The following is a 13,994-nucleotide window of genomic DNA, read 5'->3' as shown; positions in this document are numbered from 1 at the left end:
TGTTTCATTTTAGTTAGACCCCCTGAAGTAATTAGCACACCCTGTGGGGTTTTGTGTGGTTTCTATCTGAATACCCACGAGTTAATTAGCTTGTTTGCAGTATCTCATTAATTCGTTTTCAGCTGCAAACTTAATTGCTCTTTTATTGCTGATGAGTAAAATAGCTTTAGGCTCCCAATTAAAATGGGTGTATAAGAGCTGGGCTTTCAGCTTTTAGAAGGGGTGGTGGAATCGCCATTCTGCATCATGCTGCAGGCTGGGCTCATTTCTGGCAGCACTTGTTGGGGATAGTCTTCCCAATGGTATATTTGGTCTTGGTACTGAATCCATTGCCTAAATGGAAATCAAAGGGGATTTAGTTGTCTGTAAACCTCAGTGCATAGGTGAAGCTCAAGAATTAGAACGACTAAGAAAAAGGTTGTTACTGTTGCAACCAGGGATACAGAAGCAGTGGACACTATTGGTTATAAAATGGTGACTCTACTGAAGTTGCCAGTGTTGGAGGTCAAGGTTTTTCCTAGCACAGCTTGAGTGGTATCAGACAGCAAATTTGTTTTCATGTTCTGGAGACTTATTCTTGAAATTACTTTTCTGCTTCCTGTTATACATAAGTGGACTTGTGCATGTCATTTTATTTGTTTTAGGCTTTGATTTCTTCCATCTAAAATGACAGTAATTGAAGAACGTGCCTAATATGTTTTGAGATTGCTGAATGTCAAACATTATAGAAGAGTCAGGACTACTGATGTTATAAAGAGCAATAGCAAGATTAAATGAAAAGAAAGAAGAAGTTGCAAAGCTCTCACATTTTTTCTCTTTATGATCGAACATCAAGAATACACAATTTATATTCCCAGTGGTGACTAGCTTGCTTCCGATGACCTTTACAAAAAATCCATTGCTAGTGTGGAAAATGTACTGAAACAATGTAAGCGTGCTTACTGCAGCCATGTGCGTTGCTTAACACAATAGGGTCCTGAGAGTAACTGAAGTGTCTGGATTCTTCTGCAAGAAGTGATCCCACATGGGAGCTATTATGATGCTCCCTCTGCTGCCTCTTAGTCTGCCTCCAGAGTTCCCTTAGAAGACCTCATTTGGGCTTTGATGCACAAACTGGGGGAAAAAAAGAGGCATGGAATCGTAAAGGGTTGGTAGAGCTCTGAGTCCTGGGGGGTGACACTTCTGTACCTCAAATGGACAACAACCAAAATCCTCATTAACAAGTCCTGTACCTTCTTATGAGATGACTGTGGAGATCAAGAAAGAAGAGTAAAATCGAGCGCTACATATCCATATTCCACGCTTTTTTTTTCTTTTTTTTTTTTTTTAAATTGTGAATCTCCTTCAGCAGCTACGTGAAATTGAGCGAAAAACGTTTTCCTGAGAAGGAAAAACTATCAAGCTGTGGGTTTTATTCTTGAAAAAGGCCTAGAACAACATAATCTGAATTCCACAGTGTTTTTAATACTTTCACAGCTTATTCCTCCACTTGTAGAATCTGAACTCTTTCTGACTTTGCCTTAAATATGAGTTTGGGGAGAATTTCCTGGAATAGTGAAGGGGGGGGGAAAAATCCCATTTTTTTAAGCAAAAAACACTATATTTTACTTTTCTCATATCTGAGAGTCACAAGATATCCACACTATATGACACTAATTACAAAGTGGGAAAATTGTAGTCTGCTAACAATTTGCTCTGGAATTCTTCATGAGAATTTAGATTATTGTGCAACATAGGAGATGTAGCTAAGATTGTACTCTTTTTCCAATGGGCAGAAAGGGGGGTAGGGGGGGGAGAAAAAAGCTTCCTTCCTGTGCTATGGGCACATATGATGATATGGCACCTTTGTCCCTGTTTCAGCTGGGTGCTAAAACACATGCTTAATAAATGTGCTTAGAGAGTCTGCTGATGTAAGCTTTGCTTTGTTACCAACTTTGACTCTAGCCCAGACTGACTAGAGTTCATTACTGGTGCTACAGATCAGTAGGATGATGGCTTTCCTATCTTAAAAAAAAAAAAAAATCTTATTGCTGCTCTTAGTGTCTTTTTAAATAGCAAAGGGAAGAATGTGCTTCAGATAAATAACAGGCTACAGTTGGTTGTGGAGTGCCGAAATAGTAAAGTCAAGTTTTCAGTTTTATTAAATGGGAACTGAAGCAGCAAGACATGAGAAGGGGAAGGAGATGAAAAGCAGCTCATGCGGGAGGCCTGGGGTACACCAGAGGCCATGTATGGATTTGAGAAAGCTTGGCTCCTGCCTGTAGATTCTCATTTTTCCTGGGTCCTTGTGCCCCAGGCTTGTGAATTGCTATTCTGGGTGTTGCTGAGAGGAAGTACTGCTCACAGAAAACTCAGTTCTTGGCAAGAACAACTTATTCTAACCCTGGCATCTTTTTCTGGCCTGTCATCTTTACCCCAGTGCCTAGACAGAGTCTTAGTGAAATCTTTCTGGTCTGATTTGTTGTCTTGGCTTCTATTCATCCGTAGACACTGACTTGCACTAGGGAATCTCATTAAAAGTCCTCTCCATGCAGAAGGTTTCTTCTGAGCTTGATCTACAGTGGAATTAGATAATGGTGCCCAGACCTGTGTCTGCCAGGCTGGTCTGTGGCTGTGGTGATGGACAAATGTAGCCCATGAAGGCTTTTGCAAGTGCTTTTCAAGGGTATGGAGAACAAAGATAGCCGTGAGGCTGCCAACCAAAGATCTAACCAAGCTGTCCTTGCTGGCCTGGATTCTGTTCTTTCTCAGGAGGATTTTTAGAGTTATTGGAGAAATAGAGCTGGTTTCTACTTTTAAGTTGTCACGCATTTAGGTTAACTAATATTGAGTCTTTCATGGGTTATCTATTTGTTGGTGATATGGTCTGGAATCTTTGTGTTATTAGTTTCATAGGGGGAAGGGGGTTGTATATGAAAGCCAGTTTCTCCTACTGTGTGAACCCCACTGTGTTCAGGAAAAGTGATTTTTCTCATGGTTCCTGAGTGCTTTTTAGTGGAAGTGGCATTTCTCTCTCAGTATTCCTGGAGTGGTGCTTCTCTGGCTGTATCTGGTGTGTCCTTGCTGCTGTCTTTCTGCTCCTGTGTGGTATTTTTTGCAGCTTATCTCTTACGTGCACACAGTTGCAAGCACTCATTCTCAAACTCTCGAAAAGCCCCTAGAGCCACCACAGAGCAGCCCTACACATCATCCATGTTTTGAGTTATAGTACAGTTTTGGTTATCTGTCTCGTGAACTAGCTTTAATGCTTTTTTATGTTGATTCTGAACGGGAGATTGTAATAGCACCCATCAGCTTAACAGACAGAACCAGTGGCCACTTCACTGAAGGGACTGTGGGAGTCCAGATAGGGAGGGCCAAACTGTGGTGAAATTAAACAAACAGCATTCATGGTATGTTGGATATGTTATCATCGCACAGTTTAAAGTTTTTATGTGTTCTAGACTTAAATATCACAACTGCTCAAATTCACACATGTGCAGTCTCCACACAGCCCACTCTCATATGTACATATGCCATCTGCAACTTTCTCCAATTAAGAGCATGGCACTCTTAAGAAGCCAGTAGGTAATACAGGCTGAGAAAGATCTGGTTTAAATTCCATCGAAGTTAATAGCCATCTGACAGTGCGCTTCAATAGGAACAGGACTCATTCCTTCAAAGGGAGAGGCATTAAATAGGCAGAATGATGGTACAGAGAAACACTTCAAAAGGAGGATGTTTGTCACAGTGAAAATGTCACATGATATCTTTAGTTTGAAAAGTAACAAAAGGGAAAGCTTCCAGTGTTTAACCTGTTAACGGCAGTTATTTGTTGCATTATGAGACAAATTCCTCACTTTACTGTGGTAAAATGAATTTCTTTTGAGAAGTGGTGCATCTTGCTGATTTGGACAGATTTGGAGTTTATACCAATTTTTGATTGGTATAGACTTAGTCTAGGTTTGTACAGGAGCTTCACATGGCAGATGAAAATCCATTCCTTGGCCTTTTAGAGAGAAATTTCAGCAGCTGTAATTCAAAAAGTCATTTTTTTTTTAATCATGGTAGCCCCAGGCTTACTTTACTACTGTTAAACCAGTATAAAAGTTTCCTAATTGTTGCTCTAATAGAAGCTGTTTGGTTTAAGTACTGCACTAGAGAATGCAATTTTCACCACAGTGTGGTGAAGTTACTCAGCATGGTATTTTGCTGTAACGACATGACAAGGCTTATATTTCAAACAGATTCAGAAAATATAAGGGATAGTTTTCTCTCATCCTTACTGTTATGACTTCCATACTAGTTTGATGGTCAAAATCTGGTAACAGATGTGTGCGGTATTAGTATTGGGTCTGGTAGGTGTGAGAACCATCACACTTCACAGAGGTGTGAACTCTCCTGTCTCTGCTTCACACCTTGCTGCTATCATAAAGAAGAGAACAGCCATTTGCAGAACTGAGCTGTGTCCTAGCCAAATCCTTTATAGATGGGCCAATTTCCTTCCCAAATGTTTGATCACAGTGCTGTTGATGTTCCAAAGACAGCCTGGCAAGCCGATTCTTTTTGCTGGCAGAAAGGATTGGTGTTTAGAAATTTAACTCTGAGTTCACTTTTTCCTAGGAAAATGAGAGGCAGATTTTAAGGAGCAGAAAGCTTCAGACCTTTCATCTTGATCAGTCATCCCACCCTTTCCTTTCTGAAATCCAGAAAGGTTATTTAGAAAGCAAAGGACTTCAGCGAAATGAGAAATAAGTTATAGTTAAGAAAATATTTTCTAACCAGATAATGACAATCAGAAGGCACTTCAGTGCTCTGGTGTTGGCTACAGTTAAACGATAGTTGTTGCTTTTTGTTTTTTTTTTACCCCCATACTGATTATGCTATTTTTTTTGTTTTATGTCTCTAAATAATTTTGGGCAATATTAAATACATGATATTGCAGAAGCTCATGGTGATTTAGCTGGCTGTCCTGAAGCTTGTTTTGTCTTTCATTAAGAATGCCTCTGACTAAATGTTTCTGATTAATTTAAATTGAAAATTAATTGTTGCAGTCAACTTTACCCAAGCATGCAAATGTTTCTGGGAAGCTGACCATAAAGTAGGCTGTGAGCAGCAAGAGTCCTGCAGATTGTGTCCCACGGCCAGCTGCTTGGATACAGAAATATGTTATGCTTTGTTGATATTGAACTCAGTGTCTTTCCTGGGTATGCACAAAATATTGGGGGGAACTGGCTAGGCTAGGCAGCTCTAGGGAGACTGGGCCAGAAGCTGGGAAAGCTCTGGAGATGAGTATCCAAGAGTAGTTAAGAAAATTTCTGCTCTTCTCCCCTGTGAAAGTGCTGCTGGTGGTGTAGTCTTTGACTTGGTCTTTTCAGGGACATTTGTCTTCAGATGGCTTCTCATGCCATGCCTGCTTGGAGCTGGGAGTGCTGCTCCTACACTGCTGCTTGGCCCCATGCGACGGGTACACCGCACAACCATAACCTCTTCCTCTGGCAAACAGCGTTAAAAATATTGCAAAGAGCCAACTGTGGTCTCTTTTTCCTTTTCTCTGAAGACTTGCTCCAAATACCTCGAATTAAGTTGCACAGAAATGATAAATCATAGTGCATGCCTGCTGCCTGGGATCTTTCTAACATGCTGGATTTAGCAATGGAGCATGCAATGAATTCTAGTGGGAGAGTTGAAGTTCCACTCCCAGCTGTTTTCTACCTTTCCACTGCAGACTGGTCAGGCTGGAGATAGAATAGTATGTGTGTGCATTTCAGCTACTTTTGGGACAGCAGCAGACTGGTGAGGTTTTCTCATAATGCTGCAGCTGAGTCAGACTAGCAGCTTTAGGGATGTGTCCCCCTCTTTCCCACTTGCAGCTGTGTCCCTGCCATTTCTTGCTCAGGAGGACCTGGCTGATTTGTTGGTTCGGTTCACTTTAGGGGAAAAAAAATATAGTTTTGGGGAATGGGCTGATTTCTTATTTCTTTTCCATCCCTGAAAGCTGGCTCTTAGAGGTCTGCAAGCTAGGGGAAGCCCTTGCAGAGAAGCAGGAGGAGTGACCAGAAGGGAGGGTTGCCCTGCAGTCAGCAGGAGCTGTTAGAGCAGCTCAGCTGTGGCAGCAACCACAGCCCCATTACGCAGCACAGGCTGTGGCCTGCTCGGCCTTCTGCCTGCTCTGCATGCTGCTGAATGCAGACAGAGCTGTGTGAGTGCACTGCCAGGAGGAAATCTGCTGCTGTGCACAAGTTAAGGCTGGTTAATTATCTCTTAATTTCAATGAATAGCTTTTATAGTTTCCTTGCTGTATATCTTCCCCCCCCTCCCCCCCCCCTTTTTTTTTTCTTAGCAAAAAAAGTCATTAAAAAATATAAATCTTAGTAGACAAACTTTATGCTTAGTGACTAATACGACTAAATTATCTTTGCTTATAAAAGCAAAGCAAAAAAAAAAAGCAAAAAGGGCAGGATGTCTATCTCTTTGCCTTACAGGGCTATTAGTAAAACGGCTTAGTGCTCAGCTCAGCTCTGCTGCAAAGCTGAGTACTGGCAGCGCATGTAGAAATGTTCTCTATTTATATTTAATTCCTTTTAAGATATTAATTTGGCCTTCATTATGGGTGTGAACTGACTGGCTACCTATAGGAAAAAAAACCCCACTTGCCTGGACCTATTCTATAGGCAGAAAACAGCTTATCATCAGCCTTCTGTGAAGAGACTTAGATGAAACAGAAGACAGGAGCTTGTTTCACTCAATACTAATCACACTAATGTAATATGTGTTTGCTTTTCTCAGTTACAGGCCTGAAAGGGGAGGCTCTAAACAAAAGCTTTTTTCCTTCTCCCTGACAATCTTATCATTTTAGTGCTGCCTGCTATTTATATGAGAGGGAAGGGGAAAAGCAGGAATGATAGTGTGGTAGTGCTGTGACCCAGCTGAGGAGATTCAGCAGCAGGTCTGTAGTTTTAGTCTGCTGTGCGCTGGTGAGCACAAGGAGGAGGAAGCACAAACTCGTGACTGTGTCTGCAGGGCCTCTTTTGCTGCTGATATGCACGTGTGTGTGTTTGGTGTTTAGGTCTGATGACCTCTCTTGGCCAGCACTGAAGATTCAGTGGCATCTGGAGCACAGTTGGGAAAATCAGGGGCTAAGTGGGAGGCCCTGCACCCATACAGTATGGTTGCAGCCTCAAGAACCTCTGCTGCTTATGGTCAGGCTGTAGTTTTTCTCAGAGGAGTGCCAGGGTCTTCTCCAGTGTGAAGTACTATGAGAGTGTTCTCCATCAAATGAGTGGGAAGAAGAAAGTTTGCTCAGCTCCTGCTGGTAGCATGGGGTGCCTGCAGCATGGGATGTTGGCAAACAGGATGGCTGTTTGGTGGGGAGGTGATGGCTGAGTCTCTGCATGTCCCCAGTGGAGTTCCGCAGCAGCCTCGAAATGAAGGGACCTCAGGAGATCATGAAATGGCAGTAATTCCCTGTACTGTCAGTTTATCAGTTGTTGCTTTTAAATAGGTGAACTGAACTGCTGAACTTTGTGTTTGAAGGGAGTTATCTGACCAGCTGGGTATTTAATTGGACTAGCTCTTACATGAGAAAAGAATACCAAGTTCCCGTAAAGTCTGCAGAACCTTAGTGGCTTAATGGATTGTGCTTTCTTAGGGCCAAGATATTTTCTCTACAAACATCTTAGAATTTGGGCAGTGGACAGGAGGGCAATTGGCCAGCCCTGCTTCCTTTTCTTGGGACTAATTTTGGTCAATGGAAGTCTTGTTATTTTCAGAAATGGTCTTAAAACCAAAACCTTTTTTTTTTTTTTTTTTTTTTTTTTTTTAGCAAAAGGATGATTCTTTTAGAGAAACTTTTAATGACTGAAAAATACAAGTAATTCTTCATAGTTACTCTTTTCTCATTTGTTTTAGAAATTGAAAAGGGAAGAAATGAAAGGAGTAGTTACAAACTTTTTTTTTTAAAGTAGAAGGCATTTGAAATCGAGCATCTTGGATGTCCCAAAGAAAAAACTTATCAGTTTATATAGTATGTCACCAACCTTTTCTCTCTGAATTTGCACATATTTACCTTGGATAGAGTTCCTAGGAGTTCACCCAGGAGGAGAAAAGGAGTTTCAGATTCTCCAGCATCTCCAGTTAGTTAAAAATAGAATTCCCCCCACAGATTTTAAAGCACTAGCTTTTCATATTCACCATGTCACTGTTAGCAGGACAACTCCAAACTGGGGGACTGCTGAGGAAATATGATTCAGAGTTGATAGGCAGAATTTCAGTGGAGTGGACTGATGTATCAGCAAACACACAATATGTGAAAGAAGACTACCAGTAGTTATCAAGGTCTTATTCACACCTAGAATCACTGGCCTGCCTTGTATATTCAAGCCTCCGTTTTTCTCTTAAAACCAATATTTGTACAGAATGAAAATATTCACACTATAAAAATTTAATATATAAGCCCCATCATCCTTCTAATTATTCAGCCAGCTGTTTTGACATGTGCACTGACAAAGCTGGTATGAAGAAACAGTGGCTTGAGTGTTTTATAGTGTGAAGGGTGTTTTTATCTGTTAGCAACTGTTTAGTAGGCAGCGAGCCCTTAATAATAAATATTTTCTTATCCTGATTTTGTTTTATTTTTTCCTGTTTCCTTATTTCTACAGCTTGGCCATCAGCTTCATGCCAGTCCTGGTCAGTCTCATCTAAGGGATCAGAGGCAGTGAACTGGGGGGCAGTGAAAAATACTCAGTTTTTCTATGTGTGGATTTCTTATTTGTTATTTTTTTACTGTGTGGTTTTGTTTATACTATATTTTACGTCTATAAAGAGCCTTTCATTGCAGAGAATCCCTTGCATCTTTAGCGGATTACTGAGAAGCACCAGAGCAGTTTTTAACATGCTGCAAAAATGCAGCCCCTCTAAGGGAGGAAAGGTGTTATTTTTGAAGTTTGGGACAAGGTGTAAGGCAAAAATATCTGCCTGAACTCAGAGCGTGAAGTACAGCGAGGTGTAATACTAAGAAGCTGTTAGATTTCTGGACTTAAATGTAGAAGGGCTCTGTGTGTTTTGGTACTAGGTTACGACTTACCTGAGTGATGGCATCTCTTCAGCCCCTTCTCTCTTATTAGAGAGTTGGGTTTAGGTTTGGGAAATGGTATGTGATCTGCTGGGTGGGCAAGTAAAGTTGTCCTTGGTGGTTCTTTCAGAAATATTAACCAGATTGGGAAAAAAGATTGATCTCTTTGGTGTTGTATTTCAGAAGGGTTGAGTGTACACCTGGGAGCACATACCCAGCAAAGCACAATGAAATGTCAGTGAATAGAAGGCTCTGCTTGTGCTGAGGTAATGAAGGACCCCACAGCTGTGTTCCTCCAAGGTTTCTCATAGTAATTTTCCATGAAGCTATGGAAAAATATTTATCCTTCCTTCTATAAACACGTCTGTAGGAGATTTAAGGCAAGGCGTGCATGCACTCATACACAGAAAAAGTCCCCTTACATAGCCATAATTAATAAAATGTCTATGTTTTAATGCTCCAGGAGGTTACAAAAAAAAGCATGTTTTCCTTATCACCCACCCCATTTTTGTGTGTAAATAGACACAGTCTTTATGGAATAGAAGTTCTCACGACCTCTGTGGAAATCCATGTGCTAGGAAGAGCATCCTCTCACCCTCTGGAACAGTACGGACTAAAGAAACTGTACTTATTTTATGTCCTTCAATAAGCTTGACGTGCAGAACTTGAAATTCAGTACTTAGGAGAATGGCCCACCATTCTTCTTCCTCGTTGTTAACCTATAGCTGGATTTTTTCGTCTCTCAGGAGGCGTCCTTGCTCATTTCCCACTCTAAGCAGCAATATCTTGTTGCACCAATGCCCTTTTTAAATTATGAGATTGATGATTTTGTTGTCAGTTGTCTACCCAGAATCCTACTAACATGCACAGTAAGGTAGAAAGGGAGAACTTGGTGTATGTATACCCTCAATCATGAAGTCATGTTTATGTGGTTAAGATCAGACAGTGACCAGCTTTTGTATTCCTGGGCACACACAACATGCACCTCAACTTTGAGTCTACATGATTTCAGCAAATAGTTTTGATTATGCCACAGAGTGCAAGATAGGGAAGGAGTCCTTTGCCAAGTGCTGTTTTTCTTGCTGATTCACAGATGTAGGTCCTAAGAGGGCAGACTTGGATGGAGATGGCTTTTCTGTAGGTGGTAGAATCTGTTCAATCTTCGTGAGATAAGATGGGTACGGCCTGGTAATTACTGAAGCAAATCTTTCTTCAGAACAAATAATGTAGGAAATAGTGCTGTTTTTTACTGAAACAAGAAGCTTTTATGTAAAACAGATAAATATTGTTATGTGGAGTCAGTCAAACCTATGATATGCTTAGTGAATAATCTTGTTGCTTTGAAATCTGTTCTGGACCAAAGCTGAGATGAAAATGTCTGTTCTGGGGACTTTCTTGTCATTATTTCCAAAAGATTTGATTTCTCAGATGTTTATCTGTAAGTTGTTCAGAATTCATGGTGACAAACAGATGCAATACCTTGAATTAGAAAGGGAATGGTGTTTCAATCAACAGACAAATTGAAACCAGAACTGGATTTTGGAGGGGATGTGGGGGGGAGTAATTCAGCTGTTCTGTGCTAATATTCTAGGCAACAATATAAAAGTGAGAAACCTAAAATGTCACATAATGGGATTTTAAATGGTGTTTCTTAAGTTTCTTCAATTAATTTTTAAATACTTTTCCCCGTGAGACTAACATTAATTGAATTGTAAGAAGAAATTGTGGTTTTATCAAAACAGGCTCTTGGAAAGATATTCTGACCATATTTAATACTCATCAGCTGGGATTTCTCACTTTCTTGCCTTTGAAAAATGCTGTTTTTCTTTTTGACTGCAGCATCAAATTTAAATAGTGAACTTGCTTTCATTAAAGAGCCTCTGGCAAGGAGCAGACCACTACAAATGTTGGCATGGGTATTGTGATGGATTCTTACTCAGACAATTTATCACTTGTATCATAAGGAGGGATATCACAGGCCATGGCTACATCCTGCTGTGAGTTGCTGCATAGTGCAGCCAGAGGAGTTCAACTGTTTCTATAAGAGGAGGATGCTTTTGATGATTACAAAAAACATCAGCCTTGGTAAGGAAGCTCAGGTGGAGTGCTAACCCAGTCCAAGCTAAGTTACTCTATGGATATGTTTTGGTTTTTTTTCCCCCCCTTCCAGCCAAGAATGTGTTGCTCCCTTCTGGTTGGTGTATTCTTTCACCTTCCAGACACTGTCTTTGCTGATGATCTATATGATCTCTATAATTATTCACATTCCCTGCTGGTTTAAAAAAACAAAACCAAACAAAGCTGTGTAACTTACTGAACTTTCATGTCTTGACATCTGTCAATGTCAAGCCTCTCCAGATCTTCAGGCTTGGCCAATAACAGTCTCATTAGATCTGGATACACAAGGGAGCCTCCTTTTTACACTGTTCTTAAAGGTTAGACTACTTTACTAGTGTGTTACTCAATTTAACATAGAAAACATGAGAGAGCCGGAAGACTGATCAGTCTTTGTTACTACTCACCGTTTTTTTGTCACATTCAAATACTACAATTACTTGATATGCATGCTGTTCTATTGTTAGTTTGAATATCATACTGGGCAGAAGATAGTGGTTGCAGGCTTTCAGTGGAATCCTGTTGTTTGGCTGAAGGCCATCATGCTACTTGTCCCTTCGGGGCTCTAGGTGAATCAGGATGAACTGTTGTCTTGAGTGAGACTCACTAAGGCTCAGGAAACTGCCATCACGAAGTAGCTTGTGAAGTCATGGCCTCTAGATCAGAATTTCTGAAAGACAGATTGCTATTTTCTCATTTTACTATCAGACAAAAATCTTGCAGTGTGATTGTTAAACAGGCAATTACAGTATGCTGTTAGCCACAGAAATTCCTTTCACAGCCTCAGTGGCAGTACTTTTGTAGAAGTAGTCTCCAGGGTTGTCATCCTCACTTGTTCCTAATACTGTGAACTTAATAGCACTTGGCAGAGCTGAATTTGACCTTAGCTTGATCAAAACTGACTACCATTGATTCCAAGTTACAACGTGTAATGATGCTGGGGATCTTATTGCCACAAGGAATCGGGTACCTCAAGGTTGTAGTAGGATCCTAGAAGGAAGAAACAACTCATTTATATGCAGGTAGATGAATAAGAACACCAGTAATTACTGGCCTGCTGTGTACATAAGACTTAGTTCTTTTTCTAGATTACAATCACTCCTCTTTCATCCCTGTATGCTTTACTTTTGCCCTTTCTTCTCCTTCCACTAGTATAAGGTAGTCCTTCACTCTGCCTGCATTTTGATTTGTGCAACAGCTGTATAGTATCAAACAACATTCTAGTTATTTCTCATTCTGATGCAAATATAAGAAAAGTGCTTGAGAGGAAGGAGGTTTTTTAATTTGGTTTTTGTAAAAATAATTCAGATGTATCTTCACTCCACAGCAGAATGTGAATAATTTAAGTAGGGCACTTCCAACCACTCCTCTCTTCTTATGAGATTTACACTCGTGTAACTGAGGAATGTGTTGGGTCCTATGCCTAGCTGTTTACTTATAGTAGCCCTTAGCTTTTATATTGACTACACATTATTTAAATATTAGGCCTGCCAAGCTGGGAAGAAACAGAATGAATGGCTGCAAGAATGAGACAAAGTATGATGTAATGATGGTAAAATAAACATAGTACAGGAAAGGCAAGAAAGTTGAGCTCAGTGGAAGCTGTAGAACGAGTTGGAAATCTTCAGATGGGAGATTTTCCAATGGAAAATGCTGATTCACTGAGCACTTTGCAAAAAGGTGTTAATTTCAATTGGGCCTTACTTAGAATGACTGACTGTAGGTCATTTCCATACCATTACAGTTAGCCTTTAAAGATCTGAAATAACTTCAGTTCTGTCTTTGGCTATGAATTTCAGTTTCTGTTTTGTTTTTGCTCTTTTTCAGAGTAAATTAATTAATCAATGTAGTTATATATATATATGTATATATGTGTGTATATATATATGTATATGTGTGTATATATATATATATATATGTACAAGTGTTGGCTTTTCTACAAAGAGAAAAATGTAGTTAGGTTGTGCAAGTCAATTACAAGGAGAGGGTGGTTAGGCAAGAGCGACCTCAAGGGAAAAGCCATGAAGAAAGATGAGAAGATCTCATACAACGGTACACACAGCAGCACCAAGCGCTTAGGACAGGATCTGTAGGAGCCTAGCACTGGACATGGATAGCATCACTGTTGTGGCATTTCAAGAAGAGTTCAGCCCACTGCCAGCGAAGTTTGTCACTGCTACAGCAGGAAAATCTTGAGCTTCTCTATTCCCATGACTTTCTTCATCTCAATTTCCTCTGAAAATCAAGAGGAGAATGGTAACAGATGGCTGCTGCCCTTCCCATGATGTACAACAGCAAAGTCACCTTTGTAGAAAGTGCCTGAGCTCCTTCAAAGTGTGAAAGGAACATGATCCACCCACATTGCTTGCATTTATACATTTTAGCCTTGCACTGTGATTTCTGGACACTTACGATCATCCCAGAGATGATGTTGGAAAATGCTGAGCTTCCTTTCAGGCAGGAAAAGAAGATAGGCAGACCCTGGGAACTAGAACAGGAAAGCTAGTATGAAAAGGGGTATGTTTCTGCAGGCAAGGTTCTAGCCCAGCTGTGGCTCATAGAAGTGACAGGCACCTGCTTGGAATAAAGATGGGAGCAACCAGGGGGGACATTGTATGGGGTTTTGCTTGGGGAAACTGAGACAGAGGGAAACAGTAAATGCCAGACAGACATAGCTACAGAAGCCTGTTTAAATGGAGAACCAGAAAATGAAAGACATTTTTGGGATAAGTTCTCACTGTACAAGGCTTGAAGTTCGGCAAATCAACAGCCACTTGTTGAATCTTTCTGGGAAAAAAAAGTGGGAGTTTGGCTTTACTTATTTATT

This window comes from Coturnix japonica, chromosome 3 (genome assembly GCF_001577835.2).
Source record: "Coturnix japonica isolate 7356 chromosome 3, Coturnix japonica 2.1, whole genome shotgun sequence".
Lineage (NCBI taxonomy): Eukaryota > Metazoa > Chordata > Aves > Galliformes > Phasianidae > Coturnix > Coturnix japonica.
This window is presented reverse-complemented; position numbering follows the sequence as displayed.